The 13,480-nt window shown below is 39.4% G+C and overlaps 1 long non-coding RNA gene, 1 other non-coding gene and 2 pseudogenes across 2 annotated transcripts in view; 2 read left to right on the top strand and 2 right to left on the bottom strand.

The window, feature by feature from the left end:
• Nucleotides 1-13,480, top strand: part of LOC110208236 (uncharacterized) — a 32,977-nt gene that overhangs the window by 4,639 nt on the left and 14,858 nt on the right. Inside the window, exons 2-3 of the long non-coding RNA XR_013482978.1 lie at nucleotides 9,134-9,440; nucleotides 10,859-11,809. This is a non-coding gene — a long non-coding RNA (uncharacterized LOC110208236). The remainder of the gene's footprint in view (nucleotides 1-9,133; nucleotides 9,441-10,858; nucleotides 11,810-13,480) is intronic.
• On the bottom strand, nucleotides 4,027-6,064 carry LOC144454230 (uncharacterized; annotated as a pseudogene).
• Nucleotides 7,443-7,606, top strand: LOC144454702 (U1 spliceosomal RNA). The gene has a single exon (XR_013483210.1). It is a non-coding gene; the product is annotated as a U1 spliceosomal RNA (small nuclear RNA).
• On the bottom strand, nucleotides 10,409-10,519 carry LOC144454719 (U2 spliceosomal RNA; annotated as a pseudogene).

Here is a 13,480-nt window from a genome sequence, read left to right as displayed (position 1 = left end):
TAAGACAGGTACCTAGGACTGTGATATGGAACCACTTACTTTTCATGGCCCTTCCTAAAGGAAATTCAAACCTGGGTTAAGGAGGGATCAATGGTGTGGTAACCTCTCCCCCTCCCTAGAAAGAACTTGGAACTGACAAGGTGACTGGGAACAGAAGATTAAATTGTCAAGTATAGCAGTCACCTAAAGGGCAATCTACTTTGAGGGCAGGAATGGGACCTAGCAAAACTAGGTAATTTTTTTCTTCCTTTTTTGGGTTAGGTTCTAGGTCTGGCTTTTTTATTTTTTCCAATGTAAAGTAGAATTTCAATCAGAAATTTGTTTTCTCTCAGTTTTTCCCCTCTTGGTTATTTCCAGTGCTCTATTTATTGTTGTTGTTCTGTCATTCCAACCAGGTCTGACTCTTCATGACCTGTGTCCATAGGGTTTTCTTGGCAAAGATACTGGAGTGCTTTGCCATTTCCTTCTCCAGTGGCAAACAGAGGTTAAGTGACTTGAACAAGGTCACATAGCTGGGTAGTTTCTGGGGCTGAATTTGAAGTCAGGTCTTTCTGACTCCACAGCCTTCAGTTTCTTTATCTTAAAGTATCTCCATCTTAATGTGTTCATGCAATGTTACCTTTGCATTTGGCATATCAGGGAGGCCTCATTAGTTACCTCCCATAGGCACAAGGACTATTAGCTCTATATAGTTTCTGCAACAGGATGACTTCTTCCACATGGCTTAAAATATTGATTTAATATTAATTCACCTCTAACATAAGCAAATTAGGAGAACAAGGAATAGTTTACCTGTCTGATCTATGGAGAAGGGAAGAACTTATAACCAAACAAGAGATAGAAAACATTATGAAATGCATGGTAGATAATTTTGAATACATTAAATTAAAAAGGTTTTGCAGAAACAAACCCATTTCAGACAAGATTAGAAGGAAAGCAGAGACCTGGGAAACAATTTTTACAGTAAGCATTTCTGATAAAGTCCTCATTTCTCCAATATATAGAGAACTGAATCACATTTATAAGGATACAAGTAATTCCCCAATTGATAAATGGTCAAAGGATATGAACAGGAAGTTTTCAGATGAAGAAATCAAAGCTATCTATAGCTATATAAAAGTGCTCTCAACCACATTTGATTAGAGAAATGCAGATTAAAACAACTCTTAGATACCACCTCATCTCTATCAGATTGGCTAATGTGACAGAAAAGGAAAATGATAAATTGGAGAAGATGTAGGAAAATTGGGACACTAATGCATTGCTGGTGGAGTTGTGAACTGATCCAAGATTATGGCAGCTCTTTTTATGGTGGATAAAATTGGAAATTGAGGAAATTCCCATCAATTGTGGAATGGCTGAACAAGTTGTGGTTTATGAATGTAATGGAATGCTGTTGGGCTGTAAGAAATGACAAACAGTATGGTTTCAGAAAAACCTAGAAAGATTTACATGAAGGGATGTTGAGTGAAGTGAGCAGAACCGGGAGAACATTGTGTACAGTAACATCAACATTGTGTGATGATCAAATATAATCAACTTAATTCTCAGTACCCCAATAATTCAAATTCCGAAAGAAATTATGATGGAAAACGCTATCCACAGCCAGAAAAAGAACTATGGAGCCTGAATGAGATCAAAACAAGTTATCACCTCTTTTTAAAAAAATTTTTTCCTGGTTTTTCCCTTTTGTTCAGTTTCTTCTTTCACAATATAACTAATGTGGAAATGTATTTAACATGATTGCATATGTATAACCTATATCAGATTACTTGTGGTCTTGGGGTGGGAGGAGAGGGAGAGTGGAAGAAAAATTTGGAATTCAAAATGTTATGAAAAGTGAATATTGAAAACAATCTTTACATGTAATTGGAAAAAACAAAATACTTTTACAAAAATATTAATCACTTCAAATTACTTTTAAAATTCTTCTGAACTCTTCCTGTAATATTTGTTTGTATGGTCTGAACATCTGTATAGAAAGAATTGATCCATTCATTCAGAAATGCAATTGATCATGGATTGTTGGAATTACTGGTTGCTTTATCATTTGAAGTGTTGTTGGTAATATCCTTTCTAAGAGCTTCATTTTGGATTGTTTCAGTTTCAACTGTAATGTCTATTTTTGGTCTTGAAATATTAACTCCCTTTTTAATTTTTGTCTGTACACCTACCTTAGTTAAATAGTTTTGCATGCTCTGATGTTAGCTCATTAGTTTCTAATTGTTGACTTTCCCAGGCTACCTTTGAGTCTTCTTGAGTAGGCAAGGAAAGAAACTGGGTTTGCCTTGTTATCCTTGAGAAAGGCATATGAAATCTTTTGCCTAAACATGGTTCCATCAGTGGATGCAGATACACTCAGAATCACATCTTTTGCCTTTTTTGGAAATGTTTCCCATCAGTGGACTCAGGTGTATTCTGAATCACAGTCTCCATTACTGCTTGCAAGTTGGAACATACGTTTCTATTTCCTTGATATTTTCTGCATTCTTGTTTTTTTCTTTTCTTACTTTTTCTTTCTTTCTTCTTCCTTCCTTCTTTTCTTCTTCCTTCCTCCCTTCCTCCCTCCCTTCCTCCCTCCCTTTTTTCCTTTTTTCCTTCCTTTCCTTTTTTCCTTCCTTCCTTCCTTCCTTCCTTCCTTCCTTCCTTCCTTCCTTCCTTTCTTTCTTTCTTTCTTTCTTTCTTTCTTTCTTTCTTTCTTTCTTTCTTTCTTTCTTTCTTTCTTGACTAGGCAATGGGGATAAGTGACTTGCCCAGAGTCACACAGCTAGTAAGTGTCAAGAGTCTGAGGCTGGATTTGAACTCAGGTCCTCCTGACTCAGGGCTGGTAATATCTACCTCGTCCCCCCTCCAGCTGCCCTAATGTTTTTTAAACAATATTTGGATAAATTTCAATGCCTTTTATACAATTTTGGAATTGCATCACAGATTGGTCACTTAAAATCTATAGCCCGTGGAAATTCTATTATATAATTTCCTTTATTAATAGCATCTTCATTTGAAACCAATGGTTTAAGGCTGGTCTTAATAATATATTTTCTAAGTTAATAAGGGTTAAACTTTCATTTGAAAATGGGGTAATACCTCCTAATTTAATGCTACTAGTTTAAAATCTCTTCCTAAAATCTCTTCCCTTCCCCTACCACTAACCGTTATCCTAACCCTATGTCCCTCACACAAAAAATTCAATTATCTTTATTTACTAACTTATCCCTTACCCTATTCTATCCCTTATTAACTAATTCTTTTTCTGGTGTATATGCATGTTGTGTGTAGTCATTCACTACTACCTTCCTGACCATTCTAGTTCTTATTCTGAAATTATATGTATGTATATGTATACGTATATGCATATATTCCAAAAAAAGGAATAATATTTTAAATGAAAAACTACAATCTAGTTGGTGACATTAAGTATCATAGTAAAATGTAAAAGGACAATCAAATTAATACTGATTAAAATACATCAAAGCACCCGCTTTCCTTTTTCGATCAGAAAAGTTAATATGCTTCCTCTCAAATTAGAATGTAAAAGTTGTTAAAAACACATAAAAATATTAATTTTGAAAAATCCTTAAAATTATTTAAAAGAGAAAAAATTATCAAAAAGGAAAATAAGGTACAGTTATCCTTTCCACATTGTGACTTCGCCCATTCTGGTCCTGATATATCAAATAGGAAATTAAATGGGAAATTTTGGGGAGTTTTACAGAAGCTGCAGATGATGCAGAAAAAGTTTAGAAACTCAGAAATCCATAAAATGTATGTATAATTTTGTATAATATCAACATATTTTATCTTTTAATACCATAACAATTCAGACTTCTTCTCTGGTACAAAGTGAAGGCCAAAAAATTTTACTCTGATTTTCCAGATCTCAGGGGTGCTGCACCCCTAACTCCAGAGATGTGGAGGGGATAATTTTTTTTTCAGAGAAAAATTCATTTTATTTATAGAGCTTTATGCACAGTATGAAAAAAGCAAAAGCTCTCCCTTGTTAATTAGATTCAAAAGTTTTATCTCCAGCATAATTCCTCCAAAGTACAGTTGAGTATGAGCTCCCCTTCAAGGCTTTTCCACAATCATTGCTTTTATGACCCATCTTCCCAGTGTGAATATTCTGATGTCTAGGGACCTCCCTCTTCCATGAAAAGGTAGGTCCCCATTCAGCTCATGCATAAGATTTATCTCTATTATGAATCCTCTGATGTAAAGTAAGAGATGATCTCTCACTAAAGACCTTTCCTCATTGATTCTAAATTCAGTTTGTCCCCAGAACTGATTTTCTGTCTAACAAGTTCTATACTTCATTTGAATGCTTTTCCTTACTCATTATAGTAATAAAATTTCTATTTATTATGAATTCTTCTATGGGAAATAAGGGATGACTGTTGCCGGAAGGTTTTACCACACCAATTACTTTCATGAGGTTCCTCTCCAGTGTTGAGTTCTTTGATGGAGAACAAGTCTGGAGTTTAATCTGAAAGCCTTTCCACATTCATTACATTCATAAGGTTTCTTTCCAGTGTAGATTGTCTGATATACAATAAGAGATGATCATTCCCTAAAAACTTTGCCACATTTGTGACATTCGTGAGGTTTCTCTCCAGTGTGGATTCTTTGATGGAGAACAAGTCTGGAGTTTAATTTGAAAGCCTTCTCACATTGATTACATTCATAAGGTTCTTCTCCAGTGTGGATTCTCTGATGTATAGCAAGACCAGAACTGTATCTAAAAGTCTTTCCACACTGATTACATTCATAAGGTTTCTCTCCATTGTGGATTCTCTGATGTGCAGCAAGACCAGAACTGTATCTAAAAGTCTTTCCACATTGATTACATTTATAAGGTTTCTCTCCAGTGTGGACTCTCTGGTGTTCTAAAAGACTAGACCTCTGTCTGAAAGTCTTTCCACACTGATTGCAAGGATAAGATTTCTCTCCAGTGTTGCTTTTCTGATGCACAATGCAAGAGGAGTTTTCACTGAAAACCCTACCACATTCATGACACTCATGAGATTTCTTCTTAGTATGAATTCTCTAATGGGAAATAAGGGATGAATGTTGTTTGAAGGCCTGTCCACATTGCATACATTTATGTAGCTTTTCTTCACTAGTATGAAATTGTTGATGGTGAATAAATGATAACTGTTGCTTAAGGATTTACTATGCACATTACAGCCATAAGGTTTCTTTCCATTTGGAATTTTCTGGTGGTTAATGAGCTTTGAATTATGATTGAAGGCCTTCTTACCTTCATTACATGTTTAAAGCATTTCTCTGGTATGACTTTTCTGGTGATTACTTAGCTCTGAATTCAAGCTGAAGGTCATCTTACATTCATTACTTTGATGAGTATGCACTACCAGAGGCTTCTCATGAGACTCAACAAGCCCTCCCTGTTCAGTAAAGCTTTCCTTATATTTATGATCCTGTGAACAGCCATTCCCTGAGGTCCTTCTCTCACAGTGAATTAGGAGGGAATGTTGTCTGAAACTCTTTCCATCTTTATTATTTTTTTTATGAGGCAATTGGGGTTAAGTGACTTGCCCAGAGTCACTCAGCTAGTAAGTGTTATGTGTCTGAGGCCAGATTTGAACTCAGGAACTCCTGACTTCAGGGCCAGTGCTCTATCCACTGTGGCACCTACCTGCCCCTCTTTCCATCTCTATCAAATTCACAGTGACTCTTTTGTTTTTCCTCCATCTTGATATTAGATTCACAGATATCTCTCAAATTGAAGTCACAGTGACCGTCATTCACAGAATCTTGGCCATTGTGATTTTTCCACAGAAATGCTCAGCTCTGAAGTAGTCTCCCTGATTTCAAGCCTGGTCTCTCCATCTGGACAGGAGGTTCTGGGGTCTTCTAGCTCCAGCATCCATGGTGCTTCCCCTTGTTCAAAATGGGAGATCAAACCTTCCCTGGGAACTGGAAGTCCCAAGGAGAGCAGGTTCTGGGCATTCTCCAGCATGACCTTCTTGTACAATTCTTTCTGAGGATGGTCCAAGAGGCCCCACTCCTTCTGTAGTTTGAAAACAGGCTGTGGGGTGGATGAGGTCATCCAGAGTAGTATAAAATCTTCTGTGAAGAATGGAACCTGAGGAGGTGGTGGCCTATTTTATATGGAGACAGGAATGACAGCTGTTAGTACAAGCTGTTACTTCCTATTCTGAGATGGAAAACAATGTGGTTGAGTGGACTCTGCTGGGATAGATTTCACAATCCCACTAAGCATTCGTTGGTTGTTTTTCCCTTTAGTCTATAAACATGGCAGGGCTGTATGGCATAGGTGACTGAAACTAAGCACCAGAACCGAGCTGTGGACTTGTGACTGGATGACAGGGAGTCATGGGAAGAAGATTTGGGAAAAGCAAGGCCTTCTCTTTGGAAGTCTGTCTGCCTTTCTTGCTGGGTTGTAAGTAAGGCTAGCTTGTGGGGGCAGGAATGAAAGTCATGCTATAGGATAAGGATTTTAAGTGACAATAAATGTTCCTCCCAAAATGGTTTTGAACAGATAGCAGTTTAAGAAGAATCGCCACCTTTCCTGAGAGTCAAATCTTGCAAGGGAGAATGGTAAGAATGTTGAGTTTGGAGTCAGAGGAGGGTGTGCCTTGCAATGCTCTGTGGGACCTTGGGCATGTTGCTTAAAATCTCTAGGCCTCTGTTGGCTCTTTGGAAAAGGAGGGGATTGAACTCTATGAGGCCAAAATTTGGATTGTACTGTTCTCTGATCTTTAACAAATCAAGGAAGGGCCTAGAAGCTCCTAGTGGAAATAGGTTTCTCCAGGTTCTTTGTCCAAGTGCAAGCATAGTTTGAGTAAATGTCTCAAGGCTATTGCTTTGAAGGAGGGCATGAATCTAAAACGTTATGAATAATCCCAAATGTTTCCACTTTCTTCATCAGGGAGTGTCTGAGTCTGGGGTTGGGGAGGTTGGAAAAGGCCTGGGCACATTTGGGGGAGAGAGCTGAATCCAGGAAGGGGCCAAACTCATTTGGACTTGTGAGTTCTGATAGGCTCATTCCAAGACAGAAGAAAAACAAAAGAAGCAAGCTACCTGGTCTGATCCCTTGAGGGTGAGGAAATGCCATAGACTTGAATTAGTTCCCATTCATTTTCTGATCTAAGTTAGGCTGATCAGCCATTAGGTGTAGGTCTCCAGTGAGGCAGGTTTAGCGAGTGACGTCAATAAGGGAGAGGCCGTTATACAGATGAGGAGACTCCTGTCCGCAATTTCTCTAAGCAGATAGTGCGTCTGGAAAAGGTGGATTTGGGGGTCGGAGGGGCCGAGGCGAGTTGGGAGGGGTTGAAGCGCTTGCGGGTGTTGGCGGTTTGTGCTGGTGGAGCGTGTGTCGTTGGGCTGTGGAAGCGCCGCGTGAGTGATCGTGCGTTTAGAGTGTGTGTGCGTGGAGGGAGTGGTGGAGCGCGGCGTGATGGGGCATAGTTACCTGGCAGGAGTGATTCCATGATTACGAAGGTGGTTTCTCCAGGCTGAGGCTTATCCATCGCACTCAGGGTGCACTGATCCCTGCGATTTCCCCAAACGTGAGAAAGCCGATTGTGAAATCTGTTGTAGTGGGGGACTGTGTTTGCGTTCCCCCCTAATCTCGAGGTTCCCAGAAAATAGTTTTAGTTGGTTGTTAGCTATTTCTTTCTGAAACCAGTGGCTCAAGAATCAAGTTGTGGCACTGTCATAAAGCAGCTTTGTTCATTGCCAAGTTCTGGTTCTGGTAAACCAGTCTTTCTGCTTTTGTCCTGAAGGTTGTGTGATTGACAACCTTTGTCCATCCTATCAAGGGAGATGCCAAGATCTCCAGAGAAGTTTTTCGTCTTTGAGGCCTACTTAGTTGGAATGGGGTATTCCTCAATCTTATTGTATGTTTTGCAAAAACATATGCAGAAACATGCTTTAATGATTTTCAAGAAAAGGTTTCCAAGGTGTTGTAAGGGGCTTGATGTTTAAAAAAATAGCTATCCCCCCAATTATGTGTAAAAAAATTTTTAACATCTTTGTCTTTTAAGTTTTGAGTTCCACATTCTGTTCTTCCTTCCTCTCTCCCCTCTCTGAGATGGCAAGCAATCAGTATATACATGTACAATCATGTGAAACATATTTCCATATTAGTCATTTTGTGGAAGAAAATTGGAACAAAGGAAAGGAAGACTTCCCTGATGCTCTACCAGATTCCTTTTATCTTTCACTGTATAGTCAAATTTAGTGCCAGTGGTAATCCTGAGCAGTCAATTAGTAGATTTCGGTTCCGAATTAATTTTTTTTTAATGAACAACAATGCTATTTATCTCCCTACCTCCTTTCACTGCTGCAAAAACAAAACAAAAAATTCCTTTGAAATAGGTAGGAGTAGACGGGCAGAAGAAATAGCCTCACTGACCATAATAACAACAAAATGCGCTACATTCTGCACCCTGAGTACCCTCACCACTCTGACAGAAGGTAAGAAGTATACTTTATCACCTGTCCACAGGAATCTCGGTTGGACCAGTCCTCGTGCTGCTCAGAATTCCTAAGGTACACTTAGTTGTGATGGATTCCTAGGTTCTGTGGGTTGGCTTCTCAGTGAGTGCGTTTTTTTCCTTTCCTTGGTGTTTGTCATTCAGTAAGATTGGGGCGGCTAAGCAGGCTGAGAACCTGCTGTTGTATTCGCCCTTTTCATGCAGAACTTGGGATCTGGCAGGAGAAGGACGTGAATGTGTGGCTGTGAGTGTGTATAGGGAGAGTGGGCTTAAAAGCAACTCATTGTTTGTTTTTTCCCCTTGAGAAAAGTGAAGAAATAACGCACTTGCTTTTTCTGTTCCAGACCAGGTTTGTCTTTTTCACTGGCTATTGTTTTGTAACTTCCAAAAAGTAAAAAGAAAGTTTCATTGGAAAGTGAAAGTTCATTCATTGCTCTAAGTAATGTCCATAACTTTTCCTGCAAGGAAAGATGTTACTATTCTGCTCATCCCAAACTTAAAAAAGCAAACCTTGGAAAACCAAATCTCACTTGCATGCTAGATAAAGTTTTCTTTCCCCTTCTGCGAAGATTGCAAAACAAATGTTCTACTGATGTTTTGTTTCTCTGAAGACCAAGAAATACTAACGAGCTTTTTGTTTCTTTTTTTACCCACAGAAACTTGTTCACCAAAGGGAAGTGTACCATCCTAGAAGTACTGCAGTACTGGGTCGATGCGTAGAGTGGACAGAGCAAGCTCCTATTCCATCACCCACATTCAAAGATCCATTTAAAATACTGCCCTCAGCAAAGGAGATAGGATTATAATCGAGAATCACCTACCCAGCAAAACTGAGTATAATCTTTCAGGGGAAAAAATGGTCATTCAGTGAAACAGAGGACTTTCAAGCATTCTTGATGAAAAGACCAGAGCTGAATAGAAAATTTGACTTTCAAATACAGGACTCAAGTGGAACATAAAGAGGTAAACAAGAAAGAGAAATCATAAGAGACTTTTTAAGATTGAACTGTTTACATTCCTGCATGGAAAGATGATATTATAACTTATGAAACCTTTGTCAGTATCAGGGTAGTTGGAGGGAAAAAGTTATATGTATGTATATGTAGACAGATAGAGGGCACAGGGTGAGCTGAAGATTAAAGGGAGAATAAAATTAAGGGGTGACGGAGGATTATACTCAGAGAAGAAGAAAGGGAGAGGTAGAATGGGGTAAATTATCTCACAAAAAAAAACCAGAAAAAAAAGCCTCTTGCAGTGGACAAGAAACAGGGGAAGGTGAGAGGGAATGAGTGAATCTTATTCTCATAGGATTTGGCTTAAGGAGGTTATAATATACACATTCAATTGGGTATGGAAATCTGTCTTACCCTACAGGAAAATAGGGGGAGAAGGGGACAAGAGAGCAGGGGGATGATAGAGAGGAGGGCAGATTGGGAAAGGGGGTAATCGGAAGTAAATACTCCTGAGGAGGGACAAGCTCAAAAGAAATAATAGAATAAATGGGAGGGCAGGATAGGATTAAGGGAAATAGAGTTAGTTTTTCACAGCATGTCTACTATGGAAGTGTTTTGCATAACTGCACATGTATAACCTATATTGAGTTGCTTGCCTTTTCAATGAGGGTGGGTGGGGAGGAAGAGAGAAAATTTGAAACCTAAAGTTTTAAAAACATATGTTTAAAAAAGTTTTCACGTGCTACTGGGAAATAAGAAATACAGGAAGTGGGGTACAGAAGTCTATCCTGCCGGATAGGAAAATAGAAGGGGAAGGGGGGATAAGAGAAGGGGAGAGAGATAGAATAGAGAACGGACTAGGGGATGGAATATTCAGAATGCATGCCATCTTGGGGTGGGGGGAGGGAGGAGATGGGGCAAAAATTTGGAATTCAAAAACTTGTGCAAGTTCATGTCGGAAACTAAAAATAAATAAATTTATATTTAAAAAATAATAAAGTAAGATACTGCCCTCAGAGAACATATCAGACATCAAACTGATAAGAACAGATAGTCCACTTGATCTTAGCCAAAAAGAGGAGAACCGATGGGCACCGGGCTGCAGCTCCCCTCACCCTTCTCTATAGTCCTTCCTACTCGCGCTCACTCCGAAAACTCACAAAACCTCCAACGCCCTCAGCTACCTCTAGCACCCGACAAAACAGCTACCACCCTGGCGCTTTTACGCAACCAAACAGTCGCCTAAAAACACCCCAGAAAATGACCCTTTACAAGATTTTAGCCCTTTCTTCGGGCAAGAGCACTTTCCTCCCACCCAAAAGTCCTTGCCTCCTCTCTTGCTCAACATTTGCATAATTCTCCTCCCTTTGCCACTTTCCCTTTCATTTCTCCTCTTTGCTTTCTTTCTTTTCTGTTTCTCCTTCAAAGGCCTCCACAAGCAATGCTGAAACCCATCTACCAGGAAGAGAAATCAGGGCGCTGGGATCGCCGTGATGGGGAGCCGGCACTTCACAGATGCCTTGGATTACTGGCATGCCCCACTGCCTTGTCAGAGCCCTGCGCATTTAAAAAAAAAAAGACTGAAGAAGAAAAAAAAGGTGGCATTTTCAGAGTGATGGAATATTGCTGGTAAAGTAAGACATAACAGGGAACAAGGTATTCCAGCTCCCTTTTCCAAAAATCCATTTCACGCCTAGTCCAGGGCTAGCCGAACCCAGGTTCAAAGACCTCAAATCCCATGGCCACTCCCCTCTATCATACCGCCTCTTCCTTAATTTCTGTAGCACATTTCCATCGACCTCATATAGTCATGATTGCTACAGCCACTACCCTGGTAATCCTACCAAGAGATCATGTTTAAATACACTCCCGCTTTGCAGTGTACAAGCAAGGTCATCCAGCCAAACATTTCTTCTACCCATCAGTGTCCCAAACTAATGCCTCGTTGCCAACTGTCCAGCCTAGACCCTAAATTGGACAGCATTGTTGCTTGAGAACTCGAGTGTTGTGTCCTCTTCATTCTACCTTGGGTAGATTGCAACACCCGTTCCTATCTGCCTCCATAATGTCACACTCACTGCCTCGTGTATCCACTTGCAGAGAGGAAGATTCTGTCCTTGAAGAGTCAGAATCCCCCGCGCCATCGGAGGTCATTAACCTTGAGATGTGGGTTTCACCTGGACAAACCTTTTTGTTATATGCCGTGCCTCCTGATTTTCTTCAACAGCTGACAAGAGTACCCTGATACAAGAGATGTTCCCTTGGTCACTGGCAACACAGGAGAACAGGGAGGCAAAAAATCATCAAAGTCAACAAAGTAACCAGCCTCACTAGAGGTATTCAGTTTCGTGCTCTCCTTGATATCAACATAGTCAACTGGTGAGTATAAAAAACCAATTCAGAAATCTGAGTATGAAGCAAACGTCACCTATGTTATTTCTTTTATTTGTTTTATATAGATTTTTTCCCAATTATGTGCAAAGATCATTCTAAGCATTCATTTTTATAAGTTTTAAGTTTCAATTTTTTCTCCTTTCCTCTCCTCCCTCCTCCCTAAGATGGCATATGAGCAATCATGTAAAATATATTTCCATAACAAAAGTGGTGGGAAAATAAGAAAAAAATAAAGTGAAAATAGTATGTTTCGAACTGCATACAGACTCCATCAGTTCTTTCTCTGGATGTGGATAGCATTTTCCGTCATGAGTTCTTTGAAATTGGATGAACAGATCGTCGCACAGTGTTGATGTTATTGTGTACAATGTTCTCCTGGTTCTGTTCACTTCACTCAGTAGCAGTTCATGTAAGTCTTCCCATGTTCTTCTGAAATCTGCATGCTTGTCATTTCATATAGCACAACAGTATTCCATTACATTCAACAACTTGTTCAGCCATTCCCCAATGGATGAGCATTCCCCCCCGCCAATTTCCAATTCTTCACCACCACAAAAGGTGCTGCTATAAATATTTTTGTACATGTGGGTCTTTTCCCCTTATTTATGATCTCTTTGGGAGATAGACCTAGCAGTGGTATTGCTGGATCAAAGAGTATGTACAGTTTGATTGCCCTTTGAGCATAGTTACAAATTGCTCTCCAGAATGAGTGGATCAGTTCACAAGTTTATCAACAGGTCATTAGTGTCCCAGTTTTCCCATATCTTCAACATTTATCATTTTTCTTTTCTGACATATTATTAGCCTGATACGTGTGAGGTGGTGCCTCACAGTTGCTTTAATTTACATTTTTCTAATCAATAGGGATTTAGAGCATTTTTTTCCCGATATGATTATCTATACCTTTGATTTCTTCCTCTGAAAAATGCATGTTCATATCTTTTGACCATTTATCCATTGGGGAAAGACTTGTATTCTTAGAAATTTGACTCAGTTCTCTAAGTATTTGAGAAATGAGGCATTTATCAGGGACGCTTGCTGTAAAAGTTTTCCCCCAGCTTTCTGCTTTCTTTTTTAAGCCATCGGGGTTAAGTAACTTGGCCAGGGTCACACAGCTAGTGTCAAGTGCCTGGTCTGAGGCCAGATTTGAACTCATATCTTCCTGAATCCAGGGCTGGTGCTTTTCCCACTGCGCCACCTAGCTGCCTGCCGCTTTCTTTCTGATCTTGATTGTATTGCTTTTGTCTTGTACAAAAGCTTTTTAATGTAATATAATCCAAATTACCCGTTTTGCATCTTGTAATGCTCTCTATCTCTTCATTTGCTCATAAATTCTTCCCTTCTCTGTAGATATGACAGGGAAACTATTCCTTGCTCTCCTAATTTGCTGATGGTATCACCCTTTATGTCTAAATCACGTACTCATTTTGACCTTATCTTGATATAAGGAATGAGATGTTACTCTATACCTAATTTCTGCCATGCTGTTTTCCAGTTTTCCCAGCAATTTTTGTCAAATAGTAAATTCTTATCTCAGAAGTTAGAATCTTTGGGTTTATCAAACAGTAGATGACTGTAGTCATTGACTACTGTGTCTTGTGTACCTAATCTATTCCAATAATCCACCACTTTATTTCTTAGCCAGTACCAGATTGT

Source organism: Phascolarctos cinereus, unplaced genomic scaffold (genome assembly GCF_003287225.1).
Source record: "Phascolarctos cinereus isolate Bilbo 61053 unplaced genomic scaffold, phaCin_HiC Scaffold_726;HRSCAF=1367, whole genome shotgun sequence".
Lineage (NCBI taxonomy): Eukaryota > Metazoa > Chordata > Mammalia > Diprotodontia > Phascolarctidae > Phascolarctos > Phascolarctos cinereus.
The sequence above is the reverse complement of the archived record's forward strand: the minus strand, read 5'-3'. Positions and strand labels throughout refer to the sequence as shown.